At 32.8% G+C, this 11,283-nt stretch overlaps 1 long non-coding RNA gene across 1 annotated transcript; it reads right to left on the bottom strand.

Moving 5' to 3' along the window:
* Positions 1-9,667: 9,667 nt before the first annotated feature.
* On the bottom strand, positions 9,668-11,015 carry LOC107906002 (uncharacterized). The gene is made up of 3 exons (XR_001686647.2): positions 10,316-11,015; positions 10,134-10,208; positions 9,668-10,051 (listed from the first exon to the last, which is right to left on the bottom strand). It is a non-coding gene; the product is annotated as an uncharacterized lncRNA (long non-coding RNA).
* Between the last annotated feature and the right edge of the window lie 268 nt (positions 11,016-11,283).

Below are 11,283 nucleotides of genomic sequence, written 5' to 3'. Positions count from 1 at the left end.
AAAAGTTTATTAGACTCAAAGGACCATGCACCATGCACCATGTTCCCTTTTGATGAAAAGATCCATTCAACAGTCATCAGAAACAAAGATTTGTCATTTTCTTTTGATATGCTTGGTATTGCTTTAATTACCAATTTTACAGAAAAGAAATTTCGAAAAGCTTTTCCATCTTTCAATGTTGAATTTGATGAATCAAATACAAAATTAAAAATAGGAATAAATCAAACTACATTCATTCATTCTTTTTATGGAAAAGACATCCATAATTCAATCGTATTTTAGGAGGCTACTGGAGGGGTGGGAGTGTAGGAGAGAGATGTTGGTGTGTAGTTCCTTTCATAAAAGGTGGTGGGTTCTTTGACAACTTTGTCACAATGAGAATAAGTCTCATCTTTTTGTTAACATAGCCATATCAAAAGTGGGAAGCTACATTCTCCCGTGAAACTAATTACAAATAATCATTTATTTTAAACATAATATTTATATCATTTTATACATTGACACATTATCCCCCCAACCTTCTGCTATCAAACAAGGCTTGTACTTGACACATTAGCCCCACCCTATTTATTTACTTACATTGGCTTTTTTTTTTCCGGTGTCTGGGACCTCATTAATTATCTGACACACAATAGAGGATCCTAGTCACAAGGCCCATGTCTTGGTCCCTAATTTTTGAATCTTCGATTGGGGGGCAGTGTCCAAGGCAAGGCAATGTGGGGAGGGGAATGGGACCCAAGACTTCCAGTTGGTGTAAAGAGAAGGAAAGGTGTGTCGTAAAGCAGTCGACTTTATAAATTTATCCTTATTCCATGCGGTTGGGCGGTGGGGTTGGTGAAGGGGACGGAGTGCACAAAGCTGAACATGAAACATGGATTCAATTGACAGCTATGGGGCCCTGAGCCTAGATGTGAATCTTAAACTTCATTTTTTTCCTTTATGTAGAATTTGGTGTTCATTGTTTAAATGTGGAATTTGTTCACACTTTTACTGGTCCAGCCCCGTAAGAAAATTGATGTTTGCTTCCTTTGTTCCCCCTACAACACATTTTCCCTTTATGAAATAGTCCCACTCCCAAAAGAACCAAGATGCTATGGGAGGGGAGAAGGAGCACTACCTATCAAGAATCATGCTCTTTATTTGGGAATTTTAAAGCCTGCCATGGGCTTACTTTTTCATGGCATATAGATTTGGTAGTGATATATATATTTATGTGTGTGTATGTAGTGGAGTAGAAGTAAAGCTAAAAAGATGATTATTCCATAGTTGAATCAATCAATAATCAAAATCCCAATAAGGATGAACCTATTAGAGGTAGAAGCAATAAAAATATTCGTTCATCTTTATCTTTTGTTATGGGTGTCAGAAGAGATGGGTGAACACATCAGATTCTCCCACTAAAAAATACAGAAGCTTTTGGGTTCCATTTTCAATTCCATTAATGGGGTTTTGGAAGATTTGCAGCATATCAAAACAGTTTAGTGCATATCAACCTAATACCCAACTTGGGTAGAATGATTTTTGTCTTTGCTTTTTCAAGTTTTTAAACCTTAAAAGTCCTAGTGACCAACAACACTCAAACTACCCAACATTAATGGTCTCATAGTGGATGGTTCTTTCATACATTGAGGGATAGAGATTGAGATTCCATTCATACAATACATCCACAGTAAACTTGACTTTTCTGTTTGGAAGAATAGGAACCCAAAGTTATAGAATAAAATCATTTCAAACTAAGGCTATAGGTGAAAAAGTATCAAGATCACTGGGTACTAAATATCCCCTATCTTTTATGGCTTAATTCTCAATTTGACCCTTGAAGTATACTCATTTTTCTACTTTAATACTTAAATTTTTTTTTGTCCTAATTTGGTACTTAAAGTATCAATCACTTTCCAATTTGGTACCTAAAGTATGCCTCTGTTATATTTTTGAGTCCATTTTCTTACTGACGTTAAAAAAAACTGATAGCCAATCATAAAGCGCCACATAGCAACTTTATGTAAAAAAAATTAATATTTTCTTTTCTTAAATGTATATGCACATTAAAAAAATATGAAAAATAAAAAATGTATAATTTATTAAAAATGTATAAAAATAAAATTTACAAGAAATAAGATAATTGAAAAGAAATTAGTTGAAAATAATAATATTATTAAAAAAATGTAACAAAATTGTAAAATTTATAAAAAAATATAAAAAAATTTAAATTTTTTATATAAAATTATAAAAAGGTATTTAAATTTCAAGGTTTTTTTTTGCAATTACTTGAAATATAAATACTTTTTTAATATTTATAACAATTTTCAAATTTTTATATATTATTTTGACTTTTTAAAATCTATAATTATATATTTTATATTTTTTTTTAAAAATAATTTTTTATATATTATATATGATTTTTTACATTTTTAATCAATTTTATATATAATATTAAAAATAAAAAAGGACATGTCGCGTATGTTAATAGCACTACATGGCAACGGTCAATGCTGGTCAACAGTTGGTCAATGTCAATTAATAGTTGGTCAACGTCGATTAATGGCCGATCAAAGTAAATAATATTTTTTAATATTTAAATATTTAATATTATAATTTTATTTTTTAAAATTTAAATTTAATATTTTTATTTTTTTAAAAATATATAATTGTCACATGACATTTTTTTTCATTGGTCAAAACAAGTCACGTGGTACTTTTCCATTAACTAAAGTGGTTTAACTTTATAAAATAGATCAAAAATAAAATAAGTTGATATTTTAAGTACCACATTGAGGCGAAAAAGAATGCAAGTACCAAATTAAAAAAATAGGTATAGTTGAGAAGCTAAATCTTAAGTTAAGCCTTCTTTTATTTGTTCCCTAGCTGAAAATTTCACCCCTTCTCGTGCTTTCGATAAAAGCGTGATTGCTAGTTGCTGATATGAAAGGCGTATTTGTATGAAAAAGTAGAAATAGGAAATTGACTTTGGTTTTGGATCCAATGGCTTCAATGAATATATTGAAATGGAAAGAAAGGTGCGACGAGGAGATAGAGATGTGGGCTATCATAGTAATGGGCTGTACCGAGTGGGGGCTCCAAGGAAAAGTGGTTGGACCACAAGGAAATGGTGTAAGCAAGAATCTTTAATTAGAGGTCAAGCTTGTGAGCTGTTAAATCCTAGGGCAACACATCTCGGCCGAAAGTCAGAATTGTAGAATCTCTTTTCTAGAATATCATCGTCATTTTGGATAGAAGCATGCAGTAATCCATGATGCAAATCATGGTATAATTCATGCAATTTGAAATTGGAAGAAGCACCCATGTGTCACAGCCTTAAATTCATCTTTTGAGGTTACGACTAATAAGCCAGCATTATGTTTTACCAAGACAAAATAAACGTGGAAATTTTAACAAGGAAGACGTACAGGGAACAAAAAATAATTAGCTTAATTCACGATTTGGTTCTTGAAGTATATTCATTATTTTATTGTAGCATTTAAATGTTTTTATCATAATTTGATACTTAAAGTATCAATTACTTCTTAATTTGGTAACTAAAGCATGCCTTCAATATATATTTGAATCCATTTTTTGACAGGCATTAAAAAAATCTGATACTCAATCATAAAAAGCAACGTGGTGGCTTTATATAAAAAAACAAGCATTTTATTTTATTAAATGTATATATACATTAATATATATATAAATAGATATAAATATAAAAAAACTTAAAAATATATATAATATGGAAAGAAATATAAAACAAAATAATTTACAAAATAAATTTACAAAAAATACTATAATTGAAAAGAAATTCGTTGAAATTAACAATATTATTACAAAAAATGTAAAAAAATTATAAAATTATGAAAATTTGTTTAAATTTCAAGATTTTTTTTCAATCACTTGAAATTTATTTTTTTAAAATTTTTTATAACAATTTTCAATTTTTATATATTATTGACTTTTTAAAAATTATAATTATATATTGTAGAATCTTATAAAAAAATTAACCTTTTTCTAAAAAAATTTAATATTACATATAATTTTCTTTTCTTTTTAATCAATATAATATATATAATATTAATTTTTTTTAAAAATGACAAGTGACATATTCTAATAGCATCACATGGCAGGTCAATATCGATCAACAGCTGGCCAAACTCAATTATATTTTTAAATATTTAATATTATAATTTTTTATTTTTTATTGAAATGTAATATTTTTATTTTAAATAAATCTAATTGCCATGTGGTATTTTTTGATTGGCCAATAACAAGCCACGTTGCACTTTTCAGATGGCCAAAGTGGCTTAACATATATATATTTAACTGCCGCTACAAAAATAGGTTAAAAATAGAGAAAATTGATATTTTAGGTACTAAATTGAGATAAAAAAGTTTTAAATTTCAAGGTAGACAAATGGATATATTTAAGGGACTAAATCATAAATTAAGCCAAAACAAAGGGTAGTGGTGGGTGTTTGGCATTGAAACTTCAGACCTAAATGCCAGCAACTTTGTACAGCCAAGGAACAATAGTGGATTGGCCACCGATCCTGCTTTTCCTTAGATATGGTGCTTAGTTTTTGGGATTCTATCAATTGGTTCAAAAGATTGGCCCAGAAGGGCGAACCCAAACGAAATAAGAAGGGCTGCAGGAAGTGGGAGTTGGTAATTGAAGCCATCAGGAGCTTTTAACTTGGCCCAACCAGAAGGCTTGTTGATATGTGATCTTATATGTTTTACATTAGAAATTAGAAAACAATCCAACCCAACCCACTCAAAGCAGGGGATAGACGCTCATGGTGACATTATGCAGGTGGTAGGTACTAAATTTTCTTAGCACTACACTATAAACCATGGGTCTCTACACGTCCCTCCTACTAAGAAGTTGAAAACCAAAATTTGCATCAGTAAGTAAACCCCAGAGGTAGACCAAACCTCAATGTGACGAAGGAAGACCTAAATTCGTGTTCTGAATGGTGATTTGAAATTTATCTGAAATCAGAAGTTCATAACAAAAAGAAAAAACAAAATTCTGTGGAACCATTGAACGGTATTAGTAGGATCGTAGTGTTGATTTAATTATTACAAAACCCAAAGGACAAAATCAATTAAGCTCTCTTAAGAGTATAATTATTGGGTAGTAATTACACTATTTTGTAGTTATAAAGAATTGTAATTTCCAGAGATGTTTGACTGACAGAGTGTAATTATACCGTAATTACCTATATTACATCGTAATTACCTATGTCATGTTTGATGATATAAATTGTAATTATATAGTTATATAATTTATATTTTTCAAAAATATTAATTACTATAAAAATTATTAGCATGATAAAAATAATTTCTAAACAAGTAACAACAATTAAAATAAAATCATCATATGTATTATGTTAATCTAAAAAATTAGTTGATAATACGATTACTAATAAAAATAACAAGAAAAAAAAATTCGGAGTCGCCAAGAGTGCTTTGCTGAGAGTCTTAGAGAGAGTAGTAGTTGCTGCAACTTGGGATGGAGGGAAGTGGTGGTGATGATAGAGAGGGGAGGGATGAGATTTCCCTTTTAGCAGAAGAACTTATTCAATTATCAGTTAAAAGAACGATGGCGGTGCCAAGTGCAAAACCAACTTTGATTTGTACAATATGGACAGAGAAGCTTTATAATCCAGAAAGTTTTAAAGCGCAAATAAGAAGTATATGGAAGACAAGGAAAAAAATTGAGATTCTGATGGTAGGGTAGAATTTATTTTTGATAGAATTTGAATTAGAAGAGGATCTGGAGACAATTATTGAGGGGAGACCATGGCTCATTCGCAAAAGTATTATATTGTTTGACAGGTTAATTAAACCGATGGAAAGGCCAGAGATTCGTCTTACTTCATCACCGTTTTGGATAAAAATAGGTTCATGCTTACCAGAGTTTGATAAGAAGGATATTTTACATGCCATTGGTGTCACGTTTGGTGGGGTAATCAGATCTGAAATCAATGGGGATATATGCCATCTGAGGATTAACTTGGATGTGTAGAAACCCCTTCGACGAGGTATTTTTGTCTCAATTGATAATATTAATAAATCGTGGATTTCTTTTAAGTATGAGAAACTACCGATGTTTTGCTTTGGTTGTGGAAGAATGGGGCATGGTCTCAAAGACTGTCTTGAGCTAAATCTTACAGAAAAAGAAAAATTCAGAGAAGATCCACCTTACACGTTTGCTTTAAAAGTAGAATCGAAATTAATTAGGAAGGAGAGCATGAAATTTAATGTTTTTTCAAAAAAGGTGGGGGCTCAATGCTCTTATACGAGTGGTACAGAGTTGCTTCCAACTAGTATTAAAACATCTATGGAGGGGAACAACAAGTCTTGGAGGCCACAAAGGATGTTGCAACAGACTGAAGTAGATGAGGCTATTGAGAAGCAAGAGGAAGCATCTATAATAAAGAAAGATGAACAACTGGATGAAAATAAGTATAGGCAGGTTAATATTTCAAATTTTGCTAAGAAGACAAGCTGGAAAAGAATTGCACAAATGGCAATGATGAATGAAGGGAAGAGTGATAACAGTAAAAAGAAGAGAAAAACCTCTAAAGAAGGAATTGAAAGTTGCTATATGGAAGTTGTATATGAAAAAAAAACGATTGAAAAAAAAAGGATAAGAGGGTCATGAAGAAGTTTTATGAGAAGCAATGATGGAAACTATGGCGCAGAATGATGCTCCAAAATTTATGGGATCGGCGACTGCCAGTAGGCAAGTTGACCGGATGCAATGAAAAGCATAAGCTGGAATGTCCGTGGATTGGGGAGTTCACGGGCAGTAAGAAGGCTGCGATACTTTTTACAATAGCATAATCCCCACATGGTCTTCTTAATGGAGACAAAAATTGATAAGCAACGTATGGAAAAGGTCAGAAGGAGATGTGGTTTCCTGAATGGGATTGATGTCGAAGCAGAGAGACCGCGAGGTAGACTATGTTTAGCACGGAAATGTGATATCGTAGTTATTTTAAGGAGCTTCTCTAAGAACCATATTGACGTCATGGTCAAAGACGAAAATGACAAAGAAAAATGGAGATTCACGGGTTTCTATGGTTCACCTTATGTTAATAACAAAAATGTTTCTTGGAATCTGCTAAAGAAATTGGGGCAAGACCAAACACAACCATGGTTGGTGAGTGGTGATTTTAACTAAATTATGTATTCTTTTGAAAAAAAGTGAAGGGATACCAAGGGAGGAGAGGAGAATAAAGGCTTTCCGAGATACTCTAGAAGAGTGTCAGTTAGAAGATGTAGGATATTCAGGGGCTTGATTTACATGGAAAAAAGGAAATTTTTCAAAAACAAATATCAAGGAAAGACTTGATAGGGGAGTTGCAAATGACAAATGGTGGCATCTTTTTCCAACAGGTAACATTCAACATTTACCTCATTCTATGTTTGGTCACTGTCCACTTCTTCTAAATACAAATAGTGGAAACATTTATGCGGGAAACCTAAGATTTAAATTTAAGGCGTGGTGGATCATGGAGGAAACGTTGGAGGAAAAAATTAACGCATCATGGGGATCAAAGACAAACACAATAGTGGAGAAACTTGAAAGATTACAATCTAATTTAACGGTATGGGCGAGATTAATTAAGAAAGGGCGAGAGAGATTAAATAAAAAGCTCACAAAGAAACTTGAGATGCTGATGGAGGAAAAAGGGACGATGATACAATAGCAAAAATTATTGATACCAAGATTTACCTTAATATGGAAATTGATAAAGATGAACTCTACTGGGAGCAAAGGGCAATGGCAAATTGACTTAAAGCAAGTGACAAGAATTCATCATTTTTCATAAGTTTGCCTCATTTAGGAGACGAATAAACACAATATCTAGTTTGGAGCTTGATGGAGGAGGAGAGACTACTAAAATAAGTGAAATCAATGAAGCTGCTACCTTATTTTTCCAGAAGCTATTTACATCAAATGGAATTGGGGATCTATCTTATCTCTTAACGAGCATAGAAAACAATATTTCGTTAGATATTAATATTGCTTTATTGTCAACTTATACAGAAGAATAAGTGCATTCAATTTTGAAAGGAATGAGACCTACTAAAGTACCAGGACCTGATGGTTTTCCTCTTCTATTTTTTCAGAAATATTGGCATATAGTAGGGAAAGATGTTACAAATTTCTGTTTGGGAATTTTAAATAGTGATCAGAATTTTGGCCCTCTCAACCTAATAGATATTGTATTGATTCCAAAAACCCCAAATCTTACAAGTCTAGCCAACTACAGACCTATTAGTTTGTGTTCGGTCCTATATAAAATTCTGGCACAAACAATTGCTAATTGACTTCAAGCAATAATTGGGAAATGTATTAATGAAGCCCAGAGCGCTTTTGTCCCAGGGAAGCTGATTTCAGATAATGTGCTTTTAGCTCACGAGATTTTGCATACTTTTCGGAATAAGCGCATAGGGAAAAAATGATATGGCAATCAAGCTTGATATGAGCAAAGCCTATGATAGAGTTGAGTGGGGTTTTCTTAAAGAAGTAATGTTAAGGATGGGTTTTGTAAAGGAATGGGTGGAGCTAATCATGAAATGCATTACCACAGTGTCCTATGCAATGAATAAAAATAGGGAAAGGGGAAGAATTTTTTAATCCACTAGAGGCTTGCGTCAGGGAGATCTTCCAAGTCCTTTCTTTTTTCTATTATGCAGTGAGGGTCTTTCATCGTTGATATGATTAGCAATGAATGAGGGCTTGCTAAAAAGTGCAAAGGTTAGTAGTAAAAGTCCAGAGATATCATATCTACTTTTTGCAGATGATTGTATACTGTTTAGGGAAGCATCAAACAGGGGAACGAGAATACTAAAAAGAATTCTAAAGATGTACGAAAGGTGTTTAGGTCAATGCGTAAATTTTGATAAATCTACTATCTTCTACAGTTCGAACACATCAGAAGAGAAAAAGGTGAAGTCTCAGCAATCTTAGGGATAAGAAGATCAACAAACAAGGAAAAGTACCTAGGCCTCCCTAATATGATTAGTAGACGAAAGGAGTCTTTTCAAAATCTTAAAGAGAAGATTCACTCCAGAATTGAAGGATGGAGCACAAGACTTTTATCACAAGGAGGTAAGGAAGTATTCATAAAATCAATCCTTCAGGCTATCCCAAGCTATCCTATGTCTTGTTTTCTTTTACAAAATCTCTTTGTGGAGAATTAGAAAGCATTTTTGCTAAATTCTAGTGGCAAAAAGCACATGGGATAAAAAGAATTCATTGGTGTCAGTGGAAGTATCTGTGTCGACCTAAAGAAGAGGGGGGATGGGATTTAGGAGCATGGCCCAATTTAATGTTTCATTATTAGCTAAGCAATGATGGAAAATTCTAAACAATCCAAATTCTTTAGTAGCGCAAGTTTTAAAAGCAAAATACTTTCTGAGTGAAAGTTTTTTAGATGCGCGTTTGAGGAATAATTGTTCGTATGCATGGAAAAACATATGGGCTACGAAGGGCATTTTAGAGGAAGGACTATGCTAGAAGGTGGACAGGGGTACAAATATTTCAGTTCTTAACGACATTTGGATTTCTGATGCAAGAATTTTCAGATTATCATCTTTAGTTAATAATTTGAGTGATTTTAAAGTTGTTGAGTTAATTGATACCAGTAGCAGACTGTGGAAAAAACAGTTGATAGATTCTACCTTTCCAAAAGAAGTAGCTGATAGGATTCTGCGCATCCCACTGGCAGTTGAACCTCACGATGATTTTCTAACATGGAGCGGTGAGCCTTCGGGAGAGTATATAGTATGCAACACCTATAAACTATTACAAAGCATTAAAGATCCTAGAACGTATGCTTTACAAACCGACTATAAGGGATTCTATAAAAAATTATGGCTACTTAATCTACCTTCAAAAATAAAAATTACAGTATGGAAAATATCATGGAACTATCTTCATATACGGGTCAGTATGCAACATAGATAGTTAACAAACACTACGATATGCCCCCGGTATGAAAGTGGAACAGAGACTATGGACCATCTAGCCGGGAATGTCCTGCTTCAGTATCAGTATTGAGAGAGTTAGCATGTCAGACTTTTCTACTAGAACCTCATTTGGAGTTTTTACAGTGGCTAACCTGGGTTTTTGAGCAGAACACTTCATTCTAGTGTAGGATTTTTTGTTGCGTTTTTGAGCAGAAAGGTCAGCAGATCTAAAAAAAAATAGTGAGTTTTGTTCACAGTTATATTTTAGAATTAAACGAGATTGAAAAGATAAGCCCCAAAGTTTTTCCAGTTGTCAGTAAATGGAAGCACCCACCCGATTAGTTTGTGAAGATCAACTTTGATGCAGCATATGATGGGAGATTTTGTCATTCAGCACTAGGGATTATGGTCAGAAATAGTGAAGGCAAGGTTCTCTTAGCATGCTCAGAGATCCATTAACAAGTTGCATTAGCTTTTGCTGCTGAGGCACTCGCGTGTCGAAGAGCAACACAACTCGACATCGACATGAAATGGAAAAACATTATCATTGAAGGTGATTCATTATCAATAATAAAAAAGTGCAAGACGAACAGTCAGGATAAGTCACTGATAGGTGCATATATACATGATATTCAACAGATCTTGTTTAAATCAAGAAAATGCAGATTTGAATACACTCTACGAACAACAAATAGCCTAGCACACTCTATTGCAGTCGAAACGTTGAAGAGTAAGAAGGAGATTTACCTAATAGGAAGAGTCCCTGAATATGTAGAAAAACAAAAAGAAAGGGATAGTGTGCGAGAACTAGATTGAAAATGAAAGGTAAAAGATGAAGAATGGAGAGTTTTGAAATGGAAATCAATATGCTCGGTGGAAAAAGCTCTCCTTGTAAATCTGGAATCGTCTTTAATAAGAAATGGCAGATGATAAGAGAAGACGAATTTAGATCGTTTTTCAGATTGGGCAGAGTAATGACATTTAATGCGGTTTCTACAGCATTCTGATATTTTTTTCTTATTGTTTGATCTTTTTGGGTAAAATTTTACCTTGGGTTTTTGTTTCTTTAATTTTACTATTAGGATTTGGTCTTAGTTTATGTTTTTGATCTCCTGCTTTTGAAATGTTCAGGCCACACTCCTGGGCTTTTGAGTTACTATTTTTGTATTATTGATGTAGTATAATAAAACCCAATCTGAATATTAGTTTCAAAAAAAAATATCATATGCAATTTTGTGTAATTGTTCTAGTGCATATTTGTTGGGTTATTCCTTCTTTAATATTTAACACATGCTCCTTATC

The sequence above is a fragment of the Gossypium hirsutum genome, chromosome D05 (genome assembly GCF_007990345.1).
Source record: "Gossypium hirsutum isolate 1008001.06 chromosome D05, Gossypium_hirsutum_v2.1, whole genome shotgun sequence".
Taxonomy (NCBI): Eukaryota; Viridiplantae; Streptophyta; class Magnoliopsida; order Malvales; family Malvaceae; genus Gossypium; species Gossypium hirsutum.
The sequence above is the reverse complement of the archived record's forward strand: the minus strand, read 5'-3'. Positions and strand labels throughout refer to the sequence as shown.